Genomic DNA, 12,324 nt, shown 5'->3' with positions numbered 1-12,324 from the left:
TTTTTCTCATACTCTGTGGCTTCTCTTGTCATTCTTTTGAGACCATCTTTCTTAGAGCAGTTATTTCCAATTTTTATAAAGTTCATATTATCAATTCTTTCTTTCATGCATTGTGCCTTTGATGTTGTATGTAAAAAGTTATCACCAAACTCAAGTCTCATCTGAATATTCTCTTATGTTGTTTCCTAGGAGTTTGGTAGTTTTGTGCTTTACATTCAGGTCTGTGATCAATTTTGAGTTAATTTTTGTGAGGGGTACAAAGTCTATGTTTATATTTTTGTTATTATTTTTCAGCATCATTTGCTAAAAAGACTATTTATTTCATCCACTGTATCTCTTTGCTACTTTGTCAAAGATCAGTTGAATATTTTGTGTGGGTCTACTTCTGGGCTCTCTATTCTATTCCACTGATCTATTTGTCTATATATATATTTACCAATATCATATTGTCTTGATGACTAATATTATAGAAAAAACTTTTTAAATCCTTGCCTAATGATATATTTATTGGTTTTAGAGAGGAAGAAAAGGAAAGAGAGAGAGGAACATCTGATGTGAGAGAGAAACGTAGATTGGCTGCTTCCTGTATGCACACCAACTGGGGATCCAACTGCAACCAATGTATGTCCGCTGACGGAATTGAATCTGCAACCTTATGGGGACAACACTTCAATGAACTAGGCCACACTGGCCAGGGCATAGTAAATCTTAAAGTCAGATGGGGTCTGTACTCCATTCTTGTTCTTCTCTTTCAATAATATGTTGCTTTTCTGGGTTTTGCCTTTCCAGAGAATGTTTGTATCATCTTATTGATATCCACAAAAGAACTTTTGTATCAGTTTGTTGATATCCACAAAATTATTGGCTGCAATTTTGATTGAGATTATATTGAATGTATAAATCAATTTGGAAAGAAGTCACATCTTGACAACATTGAGTCTTCTTATGTCTGGGCTATCTTTCAGTTTATTTAGTTTTTCTTTAATTTGTTCTCCGAGTTTTGTGTTTTTCCTTATGTATATCTTGTACATATTTGGTTAAATTTATACTTAACATTTGCCGAAACTGATTTGGCTCAGTGGATAGAGCGTCAGGCTGCAGACTGAAAGGTCCCGGGTTTGATTCTGGTCACGAGCATGTACTTTGGTTGCGGGCACATCCCCAGTAGGAGGTGTGCAAGAAGCAGCTGATCGATGATTCTCTCTCATCGATGTTTCTAACTTTCTATCCCTCTCCTTTCCTCTCTGTAAAAACATCAATAAAATATATTTAAAAAAATTTATACTTAACATTTTATATTTGGGGGTGTTGATGAAAATGATATTGCATTTTTAATTCCAAATTCCACTTTTTCATTGCTGATATATAGGAAAATGATTGAATTTAGTATATTAACCTTGTATCCTATAGTCTTATTATAACCCCTTATAAGTTCCTGAAGGTTTTTTTTTTTATTTTTTATTCTTTCAGATTTTCTACATAGATGATCATGTCATTTTTTCACAAAGACAATTTTATGACTTTATTTCCATCCAATCTATATACCATTTATTATCCTTTCTTGTCTTACTGCATTCACTTGGACTTCCAGTATGATGTTGAAAAGGAATGGTGAGAGGGGACATTCTTGCCTTGTAACTGATCTTAGTGATCTCATCAACCCTGTCTGTATTTCCTGAATTTATTAAATGAACGTTCTTATTGGTTAAACCTGTTGAGTCAGGATTACCTTTTATTTGCAGCCAGAGATAAACTGAGAAAGTATTCAAATCCAAAAGGTACTTATAAGCTATAAATGGAGTGCAACCAAGGTGAACATAAAAGTACATAGTATACTATATTAAATTTACCTCCAGGGGCAGTTAACTCAAGAAATACTTTAGATATTTTTGTTAAAATATCTATTGCTTCTGTCTAAAGGTTGTCTTCTTCTCTGATGTTTCATCATACCCTGCTTATATTTTACCTATACCATTTATATTCTGACATATCTTTATATGAATTTATCTTATGTCTCTAGCTCATAATCTTGGGGGTTCTATATTTTTTTATTTGTACAAGTATTCACTTTTATACAGTAGGAACCTAATAAGCATTTTTGAATAGATAGATAGATAGATTGTATCCAGGGTTTTGGTATGCCAGAATAAGGTGAGGTGACTGAAGACAGGCTTAGCCATCAGATACCTGTGGATGTACACAGAGCTAAAAAAAAGATTTAGTATCAATGGAATGCTGATGGAAGAAAGGGCATTGCTTTCAGAAAACTAAAAAGAGCAGCAGTGTTACAGAAGGTATAGGCAGTGAGTATATTTAACATTGCTATAAAGTTTAATATAAAGGGTTTGTTGTTTTTTTTGGAAAAATAACTGTATATAGAAAATATGTCAAACGTGGACTTTTCCACAATGTAGGCTTTGTGGAGTTAAGTGATATTAAAGCATGTTCAATGATGGTTGGTAGGCTAAGCGCTATAGTCTGGTCACAAGCCCAAGAATACCTAGGCATAGTCCCAAGAGAAGTTTGTAATCAAATGCAGATTGCGGAAAGAGTTTCAAATCTTACATGATTTTCATAATGAATGTTTTGGATTATCACAGTATGTTTTCCTATGCTCATTTTCATTTAGATGGAGGGGGGATTTCAAGAATCCATGCCTTATACTTTTTATTTCAGTTCCTTAAGGTACCCAGAATTTCCTCGCCAGAAGGATTTATGTAAAAATTAGAATCCATCTTGAAATTCAACTAAAGATTGCATCTCTAAGTTGTTTCAAAAAATTGAGAGCTGAGCATATTGTAATTCTCAGAGCTATCCATAGACAGACAATATTGCAGAAGTTTTATGCCCATGTGTCTTTGTTTTGCAAATGAATATGCAATATTACATGAGTACAACAAAAAATTAATCTTGGAATCAAAGAAACTAGCAAATGCTGAATTGAAAAACATGAGTTAACCTTAAAGAGAAAAGAAGCATCTAGCAAATGTCTTAATGTCTCAAATTTTACAGTGATGTCTTCTTTGATGGTCAAGGGTTAGGAAAAGAGAGACAACATATAGTATTAAATGCTCATTTAAATGAATATTATTATTGTTCCTGTAAAAACCACATAATGAAATTAAATATTCAAATATTACTTAGAATTGTGTTCTTCAAAAAGACACCAGGCACCTAGCCAATATCATTGCAAAACAAATAGGCAACACCAACAAAAAATTCTACCATTTACAGAAACCATGGCTTAGAATTCCTCTCATGACTAGAATTGTGACAATTCTGATGTAAAAACTGGTGAAATTATTCTTTGTGTTCTTATGCAGTTATAACAATGAAAACACCTTCTTGCTTAATATGGCATTATGAATAATCTGTGGGAAAGTTTATTTTATATACTTGGGTGAATCTATTTTCGTCTCTTTCAAAGTTGCATTTTTAATAGCTTCTAGTCTTCTTCCTAATCAATTAATACATTGGGCACCCTTCATTTTAATGTTAAAGTTGCCTGGCTTTGAATTTTCTCCAAAGTTGAAGACTAACAGTGTCTGAAAAGAGACATAAAAGTATCAAGGTAAAATATTTTTAAGTCATAATTTTATTTGAAATGTTCTAATTATATGTTTCTCCTTGGGGGATATTATTCCAAGTAGTTTGAGAAAGAAACCTTTTAATAAATAAGTTATACCTACATAAAGATCTAAATAAAAGATGGTTGATTAATTGCTAACATCACCTTAATAGCCTCGGGAAAGAAAACCATAACATTCTGTCTAGTAGTGTCAGTGGGCTGATGGTCAAATGGTTGTACTGAGAAATAATCTCCATCCTTCCACATTCTCTAAATGAGGTCAGTTGGCTGTGAAATGTGTCTCCTGCCATTCCTCTTTATTCCCATCCTCTCACACAATTTTTTTTTTCCATTGCTGTATCTCTTTTAGTGTTACTTTGTCTGGTAATGACATTTTAGACAATGAAGCATGTTATTAACATTTATTCTTGTTTCATACAGGCTTTTCATTTAACTTTCCAATGTGATTTCATTATATAACATAACCCATTACAATGAAAAAAATCAGCACACAGACTAGTTCAATGTTTTTAGTCCAAGAATTTGTGACTAATAAATCCAAACTATATTTTTAAATTCCTGTTATAAATATTACTTCAAAGTTTAAAAATTCTCCATCTAATACCTGTAAATTCTTTGGAATTTACTAAAGTGTATTTGTCAGTCTGTTCATATCTACTGTTTATGACTAAAAAGAAATCAAACAACGAACAAGCACTAAGAATCACTTTGTGTAAGTGAATAAAACAAATCATTATAACTTTATTTCTTCTGAATGATTTACTATTTTTGTATCGATTTGTGTTTTTTTTTTATTTTATTATTTTTGACTAGTAGCCCTGCATAGGAATCCGTGCACCAGTAGCTCTCTGTGGGGTGTGGCCACTCCGTGCCCACTGCCCAGAGAGAGGTTCTGTGTAGCCTAGAGGCCCATCTGTGGCTGGGCGCAGAACGCTTGCCTTGTGACCATGGCAACAAAGCAAGCATTCTGTCAGGCTGCTCATGCTGCTCACTCTCAGTGGCTGCACCCCCATGACTGGGAGACCCTGACCAGGTTGAGAGGACTGGGTGCCACCATCTTGTGGCTATGGGTGCTGCCATCTTTGTGACAGAGTGATGGTTAATTTGCATATTTTCCTTTTATTAGATGGGATAACAGTTCAATTTTGATTTGTGTTGTATGCTTGAGAATGATTTTCAATTCTCTTACTCGTAAATAAAAGGTTTTGTAGGGTTAAGATTAAGGTTAGGGCTGACCAGGCTAGCTCAATTGGTTAAAGTGTTGTCCCAATACACCAAAGTTGTGAGTTAAATCCCTGGTCAGGGCACATATAAGAATCAACCAATCTATATCTATATCTATACCTATCTATCTATCTATCTATCTATCTATCTATCTATCTATCTATCATCTATCTATCTGCCTAAGCAACAGAACAACCAAATGACCAGTTGCTATGATGCACACTGACCACCAGGGGGCAGACATTTAACCCAGGAGCTGCCTGCTGGTGGTCAGTGTGCTCCCAAAGCCAACCTCCTGTGGCCCAGCCAACTTCCCCTTCCCCGGCCCCCCGACCTCTCACGGCTCCTCCCCCTGGCTGGCTGGCTCCAATCAGCCCCAATAGGGACTAGGCAAGATGGCCATAATTGCCGGCCAGGCTGAGGAACTCCACCCGTGCACAAATTCATGCACTGGGCCTCTAGTTATCTATAGAGCTTATGTGGGTAATCTTAAATTCTGTTGCTTATTTTTATCAGTTGGCTATTATGCTAGACCCCTGTGATGACTTGCCTTTAGAAATAAAACTATCTGTCTATCATCTATTAATTTCAGACTTTAAAAATTAGTCAATTATGAGTGTGGTTTTTATCTTTCTAACTTTAATCTTTCTAAAGAACATTTGGAGAGAAGTACAAATCTCATTTGGCCCACTCCATGGGCCAAAATTTTCTACTTTCTTTATCTGGTAGCTAGAAAATTTAAGTCCTTTCTCTTTTACAGTAGATAATTTCTCCAAATATTTCAGCAATTTTGAAACTTAAAACTAGTATCTTACTGAAAGCCTTAACCTTTTATGCTTATATTATTTACAGCTATTAGTCTTCTAATAGGACACACCATTCCCCAAATTTTTTTTACTCCAGTTTCTCATATGCATTTCTGACAGATTGATCTTCCTAAGACGTGTAGTTATCAAAATATTATACATCCCACCTCTCTACCAAATTGATAAAAAACAAACAAACAACAACAACAAAAAACTTCACTCTGGCATTAAAGACTTTACCTTATGCTTTCCACCTCACCTCTCTAGTAACCACCCTAGTTTTTCTTTTTCTGGGGAGCTTAGTCTACATTCCTTCCCTAGATTTTCCTATTTAAGTAATGGCTTATCATCTCCATCTCCTTGTATAACTTCTAATTTACTTCCAATTAAATTTTTATATAGTAGATCTTCAATAATGCTAATTTATTTCTACCTGAAGACATAATGTTGTTAATATGTGATATCCTCATATTCCCTATAATGTTCATGGTAAATGCTCAGTAAATATTTGTCAAATAAATAGTAAGATAAATTTATTACTTGGAACCTATTTAATTTGAAGTTAAAAGTGGTCCTATCCTAAAAATAAATCTTCCCCTGAAATGTATGTATTACTATATTAACATTACCCTTTGATTAGAGATGTTATTTTGGGCAAAAAGACTGGAGATTTTATGAGATCCAAGAGGTCTTTCTGAGAAGCATTCTATAAATCCCGTGCAAAAAATTATCCTAGCAAAATTTCCCACACTAATTAAATATGCCAAAGATGGCTCCAATGGAGATTAACCTCTGAGTTTAAGGGTAAGTTAACTTCCTCCTTTTATTTAAAATAAGTTACTTCTCACTAGACCGGAAAGCCAAATAGAGTCCAAAAAATGAATTCACTAGAGGCTGTGCATAAAGAAAGGTATGAGACAGCATCTATTCTCTAATGGCTTAAATATAATCCAATGATAATCACTTTTAAAAAGAGTTAAACAAACATTTGGAAAATAAATGAAGGGCAGAAATAAATTCTCAAGCATAGGGAATAATGATGATTTTATGACAAATTATTATCTTATTTAGTATGTCCATTTCATTGGTGATTGTATTGAAATGCTCTATTTAAAAAATTATACCGCAAGTATATAGTGCTGAGGGAAAGATGTTTTCCAGAAATTACTTTGGTAGTGACCAATCAGTTTTAAGCTTTTTATTATGGTAAAAATTATTTATCTCTAAAAGCCTGATTCTGCAAACAGTTCTAGAACGTAAAGTCTTTGCTAGGCCATCTAATTATATCTCTGCACCTACTCGGTGCTCTTGTTTCTCCTCATACCAGTGAAATATCTTCACAACTGGTAAATGGTGAAACTGGGATTTAAACCCAGGCCTGCAGATACTAAAGTCTAAACATTAAATGTGTATTTTTGCTCAAAACTAACTTTGCAGCTTAAGTATCATCATCATCATTATCACTGCACTGCATTAAGATTCTTAATATTTATTGTGCTAAACTTCAAAAATAGTGTTATTACATTTCATGGATGAAATTTTATGCTGTGGGATGGCCCAAATAAGAATATAAGGGCTTCTCATTTGCATATGAGATATCATCTTCCTCTTAAAAGCAGCCACAGTTCTGGGGCATGATTATATTTATTTCTCTTTTTAAGTTTCTTAAAAGTAGAACACATACAAATATCTACCACTAGTAGAGTAGCTAGCATAAATAAGTAAATCAGATTTTAACATAAGGACTAGTGAGGATTATGGAAAATTGTGAGTTTATCCTCTACAGGGAGTCATTCAGATTTAATTTGTAATGAAATTGTGTGGGAATACACACACACACACACACACACACACACAAGCACACACACACAAAAGTCACCAGTTTGTAGACCTTTAAACTATTGCTTCTTTTCTTTTTTATACAAAGGTTTTTAGATATGATAGATTAAGGAGATTAAGAAAACAAAATCCCCCAAAAAACTCATAGACACAGACACCAGTATGGTGTCTATTAGAGGAGAAGGGAAAGGCAAAGAGAGAAGAGAGTATGCGGGTTTAAATGGTGATGAAAGGAAACTTGTCTTGGGGTGGTGAACACACAATACAATATACAGGTGATGTAATATAGAATTGTACACATGAAACCTATATGAGTTTATTAACCAATATCACTCCATGAAATTCAATTTAAAAAAGTCTAAAACAAACAAACAATGAACAAATAAATAGAGAGATATGCTTCCATTTGGGGGATGAATGTGAAGTAATTGGCTTGCTTGTATTCATATTTACACCCTCAGATCTAGTCTGATGAGTGCACGATGATCGCTTGTAAGGAGTTACGGCTTTGGTTGAATTATTTCACTTAAGTGTAATGATATATACACATTTTAGTACTTTATAAAGAAGAAAAATAGATCCTGAGTTCCCTTCTTAGATGATTATAGTTCATAGCTTGAGAGCACAGTAGTTACTTGGCCATCAGAAGACTGTGCAAGGGCAGAGCATGGTGTGTGGACAGTCGTAGGCCACGGCTGCTCGGGCCCTCGCTGACAGCTCCTTTGCCACGTGGTTTTTCAGTGTTGGAAGATGGGACCTCATTGTTTCAAAGTTTCAGTTTGGAAAATTCAGACATTAAGGGCTAATCTACATTTTAAAACAGTTGTCTTTGGAAGAAATCATGTTATAAATGAGAAACCTGTGTGGAGTTCTGGGCTCTCTCTGTTAGCTTTGGCTGGGCCAGGAGCCTGTTTTGATGATAAAGCCAGCATTTGAAACCTGTATTTTACATCACAGGCAAACTAAACAAATTTAAAACACTCCGCATTTGCCTTTTGACACCCCATAACCAATAGATGAACTTTAATTTCTGGGCAGCCTCCCAGCGATTAATGCCTTTCCATTTATGACGTGAGAAGAATGAGCAGCATGTTACAGTTGGTCTTCTGTCCGTCTCTGAGGAGTGCCGTGCCAGGATTTTGATGTGCACTCGCGTTCTGGCACCAGGCTTCGCACTTCTCACCCAGCACAGAGCCAGCTCACAGATCCTGCTCGGCACAGCCACTCCAGACATGCAGCCTGAATTTGAAGGTGTCCTCTTAAAGTGTGGCAGGCACAGCCCCTCTCTAGTGTTTGGAGATCAGCTGCCTTCAGAGCAGCCTTGGAAGAGTTGTGTGCTACCTACTCACTGAAGCAATCTCCATAAAGGTGAGGCTGGCCCTGCAGTGCTGGACCACAAATGTCTTCTGTTGCCTAGTATACTCACTTTTAAGAGGAAACTCTTATATATCTCTTTCCCCACTGTTATTAGAGACTATATACTCTTGCCCTAGCTGGTTTGGTTCAGTGGATAGAGCATCATCCTAAGTTCAATTCTGGTCAAGGACACATGCCCGGGTTGCAGGCTTGATCCCTAGCAGAAGGTAGCCAATCAATGATTTACTCTCATCATTGATGTTTCTATCTCTCTCACCCCCTCCCTTCCTCTCTGAAAACAATAGAAAATATTTTTTAAAAGAGAGAGAGAGATTACATATTCTACTCTCTTGGAGGGAACATTATTAGAGTAAATACCTTTAAGGCCTTCCTTGATTCCTGCATCCTTTATGGAGAAGTATGACATTCACTCAGCCATGTGTGGTAGTTGTTAATGCTGTCCACCAAATATTTTTGCTTCTCCCCACTTCAAGGCACATGGTAGGATTGCATTTCCTGCCTCCTTCTGTAGCAATGTAACTGCTTTGGTCAATAAAAATTGAGCAGCCCTCACCAGTTGGCTCAACTTGTTGGAGCATTGTCCTGTACACCAAAGGGTTATGGGCTTGATTCCCAGTCAGGGCACATACCTATGCTGTAGGTTTGATCCCAGTTAGAGATGTATAGGAAGCAATGGTTGGATGTTACTTTCTCACATTGGTGTTTCTCTTTCTCCCTTCCTCTTGCTCTAAAAATCAATAAAAACATAACCTCAGGTGAGAATTTAAAAAATAATAACCCCAGCAGGTGTGGCACAGTGGTTGAGCATTGACCTATGAACCAGGAGATCATGGTGAAGACACAGCACAGCCTCTGTGAGAGTACCAAAGGCCTTTGATGAATAACAAAGAGAAGTCTTGTCCTTCAGCTCCAGTGGGTGCTGTGGGAGAAAATAGAGACCTCCTCAAAGATTATTAAGCTTCAGTGGTGGCCAAGGGTGGCAGAAACACATCCCCAGTATCAATTAGGCATTCTCCCTTCTTCAAGGTATGAACCAATATAATGGATCTCTTAGATCAAACTAAGAACAATGGTTATTTTTAAATTTATTATTGAGAGGCCTTCAGGAGAGAGTGATACTCTTTTGATAGATAAAATGTGAACTCAATTACTTTATTAAATAATATACTTATTAATTACAAGTAGAATTTATCTGTGAAATCTAATAATAAAACCTTTTTTTTTTTTTTTTGGTCAATTTTTGCTTAAGTTAGTGCTGTTTTCCTTCTGAACAGGCATTGCTGTCAGTTGTGTTTCAGGCATTTCTAGCCTTGTCTGAAATCTGCAATTTTGCTTTGGTTAGAGAATGAAGATTGTTTGACTCACCTTTATTGTACCCTCCTGTGACTTTTGTGGCAAGGCTAAGTCCTAGAGAGCCTGGGTCATAAAGGGGCAGTCATGGCTGTACTGATTCCTTGAGTATGACACTCTGTCCTAGAGGCAGGAGAAATGTGTTCAGCTGGGAGAGTGAATTAATTAATGACAAATCCAGAAGCCTCTACCCTTGACCCTTTTCTGCATTACCCAGGGCAGTCTTGAAGTGGCTAATGATGATGTGGTAGAGAGGTGAACAGGGGTAATTCCTTCCTCCGAATCCTCAGAAGATAACATCTGTTGTATAAAAGATAAAATATAGCCAACAACATTTTCATCGTTCTCAAAAATAAATATTTTTTCTCTAAGAAAGAGGAAAATCATACTCTGCATGAACTTTTAGGCCTTTCTGCTCTTAATTTTAAGCACATCAGTATTTTTCTTTTGGCTGAGTGGTTGTAGATAGGTTATGAGAGAAGAAAAATAAGAAAGGTATAAAGAATTTCTATAGTATCTACCGTATTTTTCGGACCATAAGACGCACTTTTTTCCCCCCCAGAAGTGGGGGGAAAAAGTCCCTGCGTCTTATGGTCCAAATATAGCCTACACATATACTGTAAAAAAAAAGTTTTTTTACTTGCTCAGCTCTGTGTGGTCTCTGTGTGCTTACCCGGCTCTAAAATGGTTCTAAATGCTGCTGTTTACTTTACAGGGTTGATTACATGTGTTTATGACTGTGATGTTGGGTTTTAATGCACATAAAATATTTTAGGACACTATTTGTTTCAGAATCTTTTTTTCTTCATTTCCCTTCTCTAAAAACTGGTGCGTCTTATGGTCTGGTGCGTCTTATGGTCCGAAAAATACGGTACCTACTATCCGAGATGTTAACTGAAAGGCATAATTGACCTTGTTCATTCGTTTTCAATTTAGAAGATTGGGTTTCAAATTCCACTTTCATAAAGGCCTTAAGCCCCACATCCCAACTTGAGGGCTTTTACCTCTGAGCACATCCAAACTTGAGCAGTTTACCTCTGAGAACATCCAAATTAGGTGGGGCTCAGATCACTTTGTAATTGTCCCAAATAAATCACCTCAGGATTTTCTCACCTTTTTTTTATACATTTAATCTTATCTCTAACTCTGTCTAAATTAGTATATATCAGTCCATGCTCCTTACAGCACTGTGGGAATTCCCATGGGTCTACAGAGGAGGAGAGAGTGCAATGGTAGGGAAGCAGGAATAAATGGTATGGGGATGTTCTACTCACCCGACAACGCAGTTGCATACTTTTGTTCTTGTTTTTCATTCTACTTTTTTCTGTTTTACAAATTGGATTTAAACAAAGGAACTTGGATCCTGCCACTTCCTCAAGCAATCACCTCAAACCTTTCATACTTCTACATCAAAATTCTTTTTAAAAAAGTATCTATACTACCCTCCTGAAATTGTTCCTTTGAAGGTTACTATCTGACACATTAAGTCTTTGCTCAAGACATTTTCTTCATCTTTAACTTTTCCTATCCATTTGCACATGAAGGAATTGATTAAGATGTTCTAAAGTCCTTATGTTGTCCTGGAGAATAATGAAGGTGTTATAAAATACTAAATTTTGATAAATCCAGAGTACATGTTTAAATTTAGAACACCAGCAATGCCACAGACGCTTTCATTACCCTGAGCCATACACAATACATTAGCCCATTTAAATATGCCTGTTAGTTTAATAGACTGTCTGTATGTATGCTGACAAGTTAGTATCACAAGTGTCCGCATCTCTCTTCCTCTCCACCTGAGAGAATTCTATGGCTCTCTAATACTTATTCTACCACTATAGACAATATTGTGTGTGTGTGTGTGTGTGTGTGTGTGTGTGTGTGTGTAGAAAAGCTAACTATTCCAGGGGTGCTCCATGATTGGGATAGAATTTGTTGAAGAATGCCCTAGATACTCAGTTTTCTGTGGGGTGATCCTATCATATGATCTGGATCCATAGTAGGATTGATCCAAGTTGTATACAACAATGCCTCACTCATTCATACACCTTTATTGGATTCTCTCCCTTTTGTGTCTCATATACCAGGCACTCACAGCTCTTCCTGGGATCTCTCCCAAGCAACCTTCTGGATTTTAAG

At 36.2% G+C, this 12,324-nt stretch overlaps 1 long non-coding RNA gene across 1 annotated transcript in view; it reads left to right on the top strand.

Annotated features, from left to right (window-relative positions):
• The window catches only part of LOC311621697, a 357,942-nt gene extending 348,150 nt beyond the window's left edge, over positions 1-9,792 (top strand). Inside the window, exon 7 of the long non-coding RNA XR_014794866.1 lies at positions 9,743-9,792. This is a non-coding gene — a long non-coding RNA (uncharacterized lncRNA). The remainder of the gene's footprint in view (positions 1-9,742) is intronic.
• The last annotated feature ends 2,532 nt before the right edge of the window (positions 9,793-12,324 follow it).

This window comes from Pipistrellus hanaki, assembly GCF_964339955.1.
Source record: "Pipistrellus hanaki genome assembly, chromosome: 4".
NCBI lineage: Eukaryota > Metazoa > Chordata > Mammalia > Chiroptera > Vespertilionidae > Pipistrellus > Pipistrellus hanaki.
The sequence above is the reverse complement of the archived record's forward strand: the minus strand, read 5'-3'. Positions and strand labels throughout refer to the sequence as shown.